Source organism: Oryx dammah, unplaced genomic scaffold (assembly GCF_014754425.2).
Source record: "Oryx dammah isolate SB20612 unplaced genomic scaffold, SCBI_Odam_1.1 HiC_scaffold_21, whole genome shotgun sequence".
NCBI lineage: Eukaryota > Metazoa > Chordata > Mammalia > Artiodactyla > Bovidae > Oryx > Oryx dammah.
In genome coordinates, this window is record NW_024070205.1 from 50,970,135 (window position 1) to 50,980,458 (window position 10,324).

Below are 10,324 nucleotides of genomic sequence, written 5' to 3' on the forward strand. Positions count from 1 at the left end.
AAGAAGGGTTCGCATAGAAGTCTTCAAGGAAGACACCCAGGGTCCATGCTCGCACACACCACTGGGGGCTCAGCCTCTGCTTGGTGGAGGGAGCAGAAGGAGCCAGCCATGGACCATGAGTGGCTCCCCACTTCTTGGGCCTCTTCACTCTCGAGCAAGAATGAGCTTGAATCAGATAGGTCCCTTCTGCCTCCCACCCTCTCTGATGCCCTCTTGCCTTAGAATCGTGGCTGCAGTGACCACCACTATGAAAGCAGGGTGGCCGTGGTCACGACAGGTATATCAAAACATAAACAAAATAGTGAAGCACAGCTGCAAGGAGGTCCAGAGGACTCCCACACCTGCTTGAAACTGCCAGATCAAAGGGGTGGAGTGACACCCCTCGGTGCCCTGCAGCTTGCCCGTGAACCATGGATGGACTGGGGGGAGCGTCTCCTAGGAAGTATGATTGCTGCTTGTATCAGTAGTTCATACCTTTTTATTACTGAGTGGCATTCCATTACAGGAACGTAATTATTTTTTATTAAGTGGTTCCTAAAGAATTAATGCTCTTGAACTGTGGTGTTGGAGAAGACTCTTGAGAGTCCCTTGGACTGCAAGGAGATCCAACCAGTCCATTCTAAAGGAGATCAGTCCTAGGTGTTCTTTGGAAGGACTGATGCTAAAGCTGAAACTCCAATACTTTGGCCACCTCATGCGAAGAGTTGACTCATTGGAAAAGACTCTGATGCTGGAAGGGACTGAGGGCAGGAGGAGAAGGGGACGACAGAGGATGAGATGGCTGGATGGCATCACTGACTCGATGGACGTCTGAGTGAACTCCGGGAGTTGGTGATGGACAGGGAGGCCTGGCGTGCTGCAATTCATGGGGTCGCAAAGAGTTGGACACAAGTGAGCCACTGAACTGAACAGAACTGAAACACAAGGAGGGCTTCCCTGGTGGCTCAGCGGTAAAGAATCCACCTACCAAAGCTGGAGACGGGGGTTCCATCCCTGGGATAGGAAGATCCCCTGAAGAAGGAAATGGCAACCCACTCCAGTATTCTTGCCTGGAGAATCCCATGGACAGAGGAGCCTGGCCAGCTATAGTCCATGTGGGTGGCAAAGAGTTGGATACAACTTAGCGACTAAACAACAACATCCAGCAGGAACTGTACTAGTGAATTCACATACATTATCTTTTTTAGTCCTCAAATTGATCTGCAAATAGAATAGGAATCTCCTCTTTACAGCTGAAACAAGCAAGGCTCAGAAAAGGTAAGTAACTTCCCACAGGTCATACAGCAGGTAAGTGGAAGAGTCAAGATGTGAACTTGTCTTTCCACTGAGCCATACTGCATGGGCCGTTTTCCTCTGAGCACCTGTTTCAAGATGCCTTTGACCTTCCCTTGTAGCTCCACCCCTTAGGCTCTGGGGCACACTGGAAGGGCCGAGAAGCCCTGGCCCTAACTCCTCCCCTGACGGTAAGACACTGAGTACACTGAGCTCCAGATTTTTTGAGTCCAGATTTTTACTGGACTCAACTTGTTTTGTGCTGAGGTGGAACACTCTCCTCGAGCCTATCAATAGAACGAGGCGGAAGGGTGACCATGCGGCAGATGGCACGCGTGGGTGGAGCAGCTCCTCTGTCGTGTTTCGCGGTGGTGAGAGACTCCGGCTGTGGACGCCACCACTTCCCTTCCCCTCCATCCCTCAGCCCAGTGCAGCTGAGTGTCTTCATTCACGGTCTGCCTTTTCTGAGTTCCAGGAGATCCCGCAAAGGCCTCTGGGAGTGAGGCTGCAGGTCTGATAAGCACAGGATTCTCAGGCCCCCACCTGAGAATCCTGAGGGCCACCTTCTGCCTTGTGCCCCCAAAGGCCACCCCTCCAAGTTCCCTGCAAAAAGGCAGGAATCACTGCCACTGGGGCCTGCACATCCTACCCCGCCTGACTCTTCCAGAAGTGGAGTAGTTTTAAAACTTGCAAAATTGAGCAAGGTATTATTTAGAGGTATGTGTATTTACTACAATGATAAAGAAGAGCTAAAGAATTGCACACTCAAAATCAGGATGGAAGTCATACCTGTTAGAATGGCTGTTAAAACAAGCACACAGAGAAAAACAAATGTTGGCTGTGGAGAAACTGGGACCCTTGTGTGTTGCTGGTGAAAATGTAAAATAGTGCAGCCACTGCAGAAAACCATACAGCAATTCCTCAAAATATTAAACATAGAATAACATTTAATGCAGCAATTCTCAGTTCTGGGGATATAAACACAAAAAGCAGAGACTCAATTATTTGTGTACTAGTGTTCATAACAGCATTGTTTACTATAGCAAAAGATGAAAACAACCCAGACATCCATCAATGGATGAATAGTAAAATGTGATGTAAACATGCAATAGAATACTAGTCAGCCTTTCAAAAGTAGAAAATTATGACACAGGATACAACAAGATTGAACCTGGATGACATTTTGCTGAGTAAAAGTAAACCAGTCACCGAAGGACAAACATTGTATGAATCTACTTATGTCAAATATCTAGAGTAGCCAAATTTATAAAGAAAGTAAAACAGTGGTTACCAGGGCTGGGGAAGAGAAGAATGAGGGGTATTGTTTAACTCAGCTTATTTAACTTTAGTTTGGGAGTATGAAAAAGTTCTGGAGACGGATACTGGTAAGAGTTGCACAAAAACGTGAATGTTCTTAATGCCACTGAATTGCACATTTAAAAATGATTAGAATGGAAACTTCTATGTTACGTATATTGTACCACATTATAAAACAAAAAAACAAAAGACAAGATGGTGACCACTACAGGAGGAGAAAAAAGAAAGGGCTAGAAAAGGCTACAACTATACCAAGGGTGAGTACCCAGGTACTCAGACAATTATACTTGGTTAGTACATTGCCTATATCCAGCCTGCCTATATACACCTATATACATTGCCTATATATGCCTTCCTCCTCTGCAACCACACATGTATACTATGTACCTTATTTCACGGGTTCTAAAGCACACATCTTAAAAAATTTAATCTCTCTGAAATTGAAGTACATCTCACAATCAATGTGGTAAGAAAAATATCCTTGTGCCATAGTTTATATGGTAGCCTGTTATCTTTCTCTGTGGTGTGTAAAACAATATTGCTTCTGGGACTTCCCTGGATGTCCAGTGGTTAAGACTCCATGCTTCTACTTCAGGGGGCATGGGTTCAATCCCAGGTCAGGGAACTAAGATCCTGTCCAGGGAACTAAGATCCTGCATGTGACACAGCACGATCAATTTAAAAAAAAGATACTTCTGATAATGGTGCCTAAGAGTAAATGAAATACAGGGTATGTAGGCAAAAATATTTCATAATAATTTTTTATTTATTTTTTATTGAAGTATAGTTGATTTACGATGTGTTAGTTTCAGGTGTACAACAAAGTGATCGATATATATATATTCTTTTCCATTATAGTTTATTACAAGATATTGAATATAGTTGCCTGTGCTACACAGTAGATCCTTGTTGTATCTGCTAATCCCAAACTCCTGATTTATTCTTAATCACTCACCTTTCCCCTTTGGCAACCATAAATCTATTTTCTATCTCTGTAAATCTGTTTCTGTTTTGTAAATAGGTTCATCTGTATCATATTTTAGATTCCACATGTAAGTGACATCATATATTTGTTTTTTTCTGCCTGACTTACTTTCAGTTCAGTTTGGTTCAGTCGCTCAGTCGTGTCCGACTCTTTGCGACCCCATGAATTGCAGCACGCCAGGCCTCCCGGTCCATCACCAACTCCCGGAGTTCACTCAGACTCACATCCATCGAGTTAGTGATGCCATCCAGCCATCTCATCCTCTGTCGTCCCCTTCTCCTCCTGCCCCAATCCCTCCCAGCATCAGAGTCTTTTCCAATGCGTCAACTCTTCACATGAGGTGGCCAAAGTACTGGAGTTTCAGCTTTAGCATCATTCCTTCCAAAGAACACCCAGGACTGATCTCCTTTAGAATGGACTGGTTGGATCTCCTTGCAGTCCAAGGGACTCTCAAGAGTCTTCTCCAACACCACAGTTCAAAAGCATCAATTCTTCGGTGCTCAGCCTTCTTCACAGTCCAACTCTCACATCCATACATGACCACAGGAAAAACCATAGCCTTGACTAGACGGACCTTTGTTGCTTTACTTAATATGATAATCTCTAGATCCATCCATGGTGCTGCATTTGGCATTATTTTGTTTTTTATGGCATATGTAAATATATATCACACCTTCTTTATCCATTCATCTATTGATGAACATGATACCTTATGGTAAACAATGTTGGATTCGTGATCTCCAAAGAAGACTTAGCTTCAGGACCAGGGACCAGGCTTGGTCCCTAAGAGCTTTTGTGTAGCAGAATTTTATTAAAGTATGAAAAGGAACAGAGAAAACTTCTGACATAGACATCAGAAGGGGGATGGAGAGTGCCCCCCTGCTAGTCTTTAGCAAGCTGTTTTATGTCTGTTAGAAAGCTTTTAATCAGATAAGAGAGACACCTCAAGGCTGATGGAGTTTCACCAGGCCCCTCCCACAATAAGAATTTTTGAGATAGGATGGCACGAGGTGTGTCATCCCCCAGCCATAAAACAATTGCTGTGAATACTGGTTTGTTGAGCTATTATCAGCCCAAGGTTTGAGAAAAGAAAAAAAGTTAGTCTTAGGTGGAACCATTTTGAAGAAAGACAAATTCCAAAGCAAATGCATAGTTTCATTAACATAGCTTAAGAACAACATTTCCACAGAGAAACCTTTTAATTTTGTATGGAGACGGAAAAAAAAATCTGACACTTGTAGTTTGTTTCCTCCCGCCGCTTAAGGGAGAGAGAAAAAATGTCTGACACTTGCGGCCTATTTCCTCCGTTTGGAGACCCCCTAGCCTTCCTGCCTGTTACCCTCTGGAACACTTGGGTTGCTTCCACTTCTTGGCTATTGTAAATAGTGCTGATATGAACACTGAGGTACATGTATCTTTTCTAAGTAGAATCTTCTCCAGATACAGACCCAGAAGTGGAATGCTGGATCATATGGTAACTCTCTATTTTAAGTTTTTTAAGGAATCTCCGTACCGTTTTCCATAGTGGCTGCACCGATAGTGTAGGAGGGTTCCCTTTTCTCCACACCCTTTCCAGTATTTGTTATTTGTAGACATTTTGCTGATGGCCATTCTGATCAGTGTGAAAATACCTCACTGTAGTTTTGATTTCTCTAATGGTGATGCTGAGCATCTTTTCATGTGCCTACTGGCCATCTGTATGTCTTCTTTGGAAAAATGTCTATTTAGGTCTTCTGCCCATTTTTTGATTGGCTTGCTCTGTTTTTTGATATTAAGTTATATGAGCATAGCATGTTTTAAAATAGCATCTCTGCTGACATATAATTCACATACAATGCATTCACCTATTTGAAGTATACAATTCAATGGTATAGTCACAGAGACATGCAATCATACAATTTACAGTCTTTTATGACTGACATTTTTCACTTAGCATGTTTTCAAGTTTCATCTGTGTTGTAGCATTATACACTGAGTTTTTAAAGTGATCCATTCATCCCTCAACTCACTGGAATCTGGCTTCTAAATCTACCACTTTATTAAAATGTCTTGTGTTGGTTACAAGTGTTTCCTCATTATACAGTCTAGAAGCCATTTCTCAGGCTTCACTTTGACCTCATTCAGCACAAACATGGGTTGTTCAGTTCAGTTCAGTTCAGTTCAGTCACTCAGTCGTGTCCGACTCTTTGCGACCCCATGAATCGCAGCACGCCAGGCCTCCCTGTCCATCGCCAACTCCCGGAGTTCACTCAGACTCACATCCATCGAGTCAGTGATGCCATCCAGCCATCTCATCCTCTGTTGTCCCCTTCTCCTCCTGCCCCCAATCCCTTCCAGCATCAGAGTCTTTTCCAATGAGTCAACTCTTCTCATGAGGTGGCCAAAGTACTGGGGTTTCAGCTTTAGCATCATTCCTTCCAAAGAAATCCCAGGGTTGATCTCCTTCAGAAAGTGTTAAGTAAATGCCAGTTTCCACGGGCGTCACTCACCTCCTTCTCCCTGACATGCCTCTTCCTTAGATTCCACACCTCGTGCTCAGTCTCCTGTTTCCCTGTCTGGGCTATCTCTGTCTGCTTCTTTCATTCTCCCTTCCCCTCTCCAAGGCTTGTCGTTGTTCTTTGTCCCCTTCTCTGACATTCTTCCAGTGATATCAGCAGACTGGTGTCCTCCACGATTAGGCCCTCAATCTGATAGAACATAATTAGGTTGTGTCTTAGATAGCATCATCAACTCAATGGACATGAATCTGAGCAAACTCTGGGAGACGGTGGAGGACAGAGGAGCCCGGTGTGTTGCAATCCACGGGGTCACAAAGAATCACAACTTAGCAACTGAACAACAACAAATCTTCAACTCCAATCTCTGTTTCTCCAACTGTCTGCTAGGCCTTTCCTCCTGGGTGTTGCCCAGCCACCTGACATGACACACTGTGTGGAATCTCTCTTCTGCATAGCTCAGCACTTCTCTTAAGTCACTTAAATTCTACCATGTACTCTTCCGTTCAACAAAAGTTATTGACTCCTCTAGATGATTGGTCTTCCCTCACAGCTAAGTTGGTAAAGAATCTGCCTGCAATGCAGGAGACCCCAGTTCGACCCCTGGGTTGGGAAGATCCCCTGGAGAAGGGAAAGGCTACCCACTCCAGTATTCTGGCCTGAGGAATTCCAAGGACTGTAAAGTCCATGGAGTCGCAAAGAGTCGGACACGACTGAGCAACTTTTACTTTCAGATGACTGGTCAGGCCAAATAGCATCCTCGATTGATTCCCTTTCTCATATTTACTGGAGCAGGAGGTACTGGAGCAGCAGCAGATGCCTTGGGCCTGGTATTGCTCAATCCAGATGTCAGCTGCGACAGAAAGAATAACCCAGAACCCTGAAACAAACTGGGTCCCAGTGATCAATACAAGTTCCACTCAATGAATGTAGATTACAGCAACCTGAAGATAGAAGGTCCAGATTCCTAAATGAAATGTTTCACTATAAAGCTGCTTAGAATGAAGGTCTTCCAGAAGCCATCTGCACAGTTTATCGCTTAGCCAGGAAATATATCCCCTTAAATGCACAAAATCATGTTGGTGTAGTTGTTGGGGTTTACACTAATTAATAAATAATCTGAATTAAAAAAAAAAAAGCTTATTGAGAATCTGCTAGCTGTTCAACGTACTAAAGACTTGGTAGAAAAGAAATTAAAGTCCCTTCTCTCCAAGAGTATCCCTTCTCTCCAAGAGCTTCCCTTCTAGTGAGAGAGCCAGGGGGGTCAACGTGAGCCTGCAATATGGCAGGTGGTGATGAGTTTCTTAAAACAATTAGAGCAGGATAGGAGGATCAATGGAGAAGGCAATGGCACCCCACTCCAGTACTCTTGTCTGGAGAATCCCATGGATGGAAGAGCCTGGTGGGCTGCAGTCCATGGGGTTGCTAGGAGTCAGACATGACTGAGCGACTTCACTTTCACTTTTCACTTTCATGCATTGGAGAAGGAAATGGCAACCCACTCCAGTGTTCTTGTCTGGAGAATCCCAGGGACGGGGGAGCCTGGTGGGCTGCTGTCTCTGGGGTCGCACAGAGTTGGACATGACTGAAGCGACTTAGCAGCAGCAGCAGCAGCAGGAAGATCAATGGACTTCCCAGGTGGCACTACTGGTAAAGAGCCCGCCTGCCAATGCGGGGACACAGGTTCGATTCCTGGGTTGGGAAGATCCCCTGGAGGAGGGCATGAAAACACACTCCAATATTCTTGCCTGGAGAATCCCATGGACAGAGAAGCCTGGCAGGCTGCAGTCTGTAGGGTCGCAAGGAGTCAGATATGACTGAATCAACTTAGCATGCACGCATGCATACAAGAGGATCAAAAGTGACAGCGGGGCATGTCCCCGGTGGTCTAGTGGTTAAGAATCCAACTCCAATGCAAGGGATGCAGGTTCTTTCTATCCCTGATTGGGGAAATAAGATTCCACATGCCATGGGGCAACTAAGCCCATGCGATGCAACTAGAGAAGCCCCTTCATCCCACAATGAAGACCCCACACACACAGCCAAATTTTTTTTTTAAGTGGCAGCCGGGATGTGCTGCTTATTCTTTGTTTGCTGCCCCTTCCTCCCATACAATTCCTGCACCACCCTCCCTCCCAGCCCTGTTCCATGCCCCAGGGACTGGCCCATAGGGATTCTTTCACCCAAGCTCCCCCACCTTCTGCCTTCCTGTTGGCTTAGGCAGAAAAAGGAGATGAGAAAGCAGGAGGCAGTGGAGTGCTAGCAAATGTTTATCAGCCAGCTCACCAAAGAAAAACATCCTTATTTGTAGCATTTGCCCACTTCTGTGGTGCAAATACTCCACCTTGAGAGATTTCAAACTAGCTTAATATCAGAGCTTAAAAGAGTTGGATACAGTGGGCCCTGAAATAGTAACTGGATTCAACACACCTCTGATGGGAGCAGAGGGAAGTGTAAGAGCATCTCCTTAGCTTCTTCTTGTCCTCAGCCCTGGCAGGGGCCTCACCATGCCCTACAGGACTGCAGCTCAGGACAACAGTGCCTTTCGGGCCACTCCAGCTCCAGTGAGATGCTGAAACTCTCATTCCTTCCCACCACCGCTTCAGGCCTGGGATTGGGAACTGCTTCTCAGTGATGCTTGTCCCTGGGTGCCTCACTGTCACTAGTTAGTTCCCTTTCCCGGCTCCCAACTCTGCAGCAATGCTCTTCAAAATCCCTATGGAATGTATTTCCTGTTTCCCAGGCTACCCAGACTCATACAGGGGAGTTGCCTGTTTCCATAGAGTGCACAGGAAGGCTTTTCTGATAAAGCACAGAATGAGGGAGTAGAAAGCAATTTATGTGTTGGTCCTGCTGCCCCTTCTCCAGTTTCCCCACCCCACGCCTGGTAACCATCTCTCTTGTGTTTGATTTCCTGCAGTGCCAATCCTTGCTCTTTGCATGTATCCAAAACACATGTGTTGACTCATACGCAATCAGGGCCATCTACTGCTTTTCTTCTGCTCTCTACCAAGTGTTCCCTTGTTCTGATGAATTTCACTAATGCTCTTTCATTCTTCCTTTGAATCTTTCTTGGGTCCATGCTCAGTGAGCCAGTGCTAACAGAAGCTGGTAAAAAATCCTCCTACAAAAATTATAGTCCTCAAAAGAGAAAAACAAAAAACCCCACCAGAGTCCTCCTCTCATAAAGATTACTGGATTTGAGGCCAGAGTAGACAATTCACATAGATTGAGAATATGTATTCAAAATCCATTAAATCTAAGCCTGTGAAATAGAAATCAGCATAATTTGCTACAATTGTACTTACATGCAACATGAAGGCCAAATGGTAAAACAGCATTCTGAAGTCACACCACTCTGTACAGCAAATACCGCCTATGTTCATGCTGCCCGGTGGGCCTGGATCTGAGAACATAACATTCCTGATGTGGTTCTGCCCACCTCCCTTCACCACTGGCTGTTAATAACCCCCTGTGCCAAGGCGGGCTGGCTGCATGAGGCCGGTGTTGTCCCCACCCACTCCACCCACCTGGTGGGCCCCTTGAGTCTGGCCATCCAGCCTATTGCAGAGACAGCTTGGCAGGGAGAATGGACTCTTTAGAGAAGAGATAGGAGATTAGGGTTAGGGCTGGGGTGTGGGTTGAAGTTTGTGATGGTTAATTTTATGTGTTAACTTGGCTGGGTGGTGGTGCCCAGGTATGTGGTCAGACATTACCCTGAATGTGTCTGTAAGGGTGTTTTTGCATGAGATTGACGTTTAAATCAGCCTCATGGACTGTAGCCCACCAGGCTCCTCTGCCCATGAGATTCTCCAGGGAAAAGTACTTCCTACTTCAGAGGATCTTCCTGACCCAGGGATCGAAGCCACATTTCTTTCATCTCCTGCATTGTCAGGCAGATTCTTTACCACTGGGCCACCTGGGAGGCACCAGTGTGGGTGGGGCTCATCTAATCAGTCTGTCCAGAACAAGACTGACCTCGCCTGAGCCAGGGAGAATTCTGCCAACAGACAGCCTTTGGACTTGAGCTGCAACATCGGCTCTTCCTGGGTCTGCAGCCTGCAGCTGTTGGACTTGCCAGCCTCCACAATCATGTGAGCAATCCCTGAAAATTCCTGTGCATATACACACTCAATTGGCTGTTTCTCTGGAGAACCTGACTAATACAAGTTAAAGCTGTGATTGGGTTTCAGGTTAAAGTTAGGGTTAATGCTAGGGCAGGGTTAGAGTTAAGGTTGAGATTCGGGTTAAGAGG

At 45.4% G+C, this 10,324-nt stretch overlaps 1 pseudogene; it reads left to right on the plus strand.

Moving 5' to 3' along the window:
- Positions 1–6,803: 6,803 nt before the first annotated feature.
- On the plus strand, positions 6,804–7,079 carry LOC120880331 (annotated as a pseudogene).
- Positions 7,080–10,324: the final 3,245 nt, after the last annotated feature.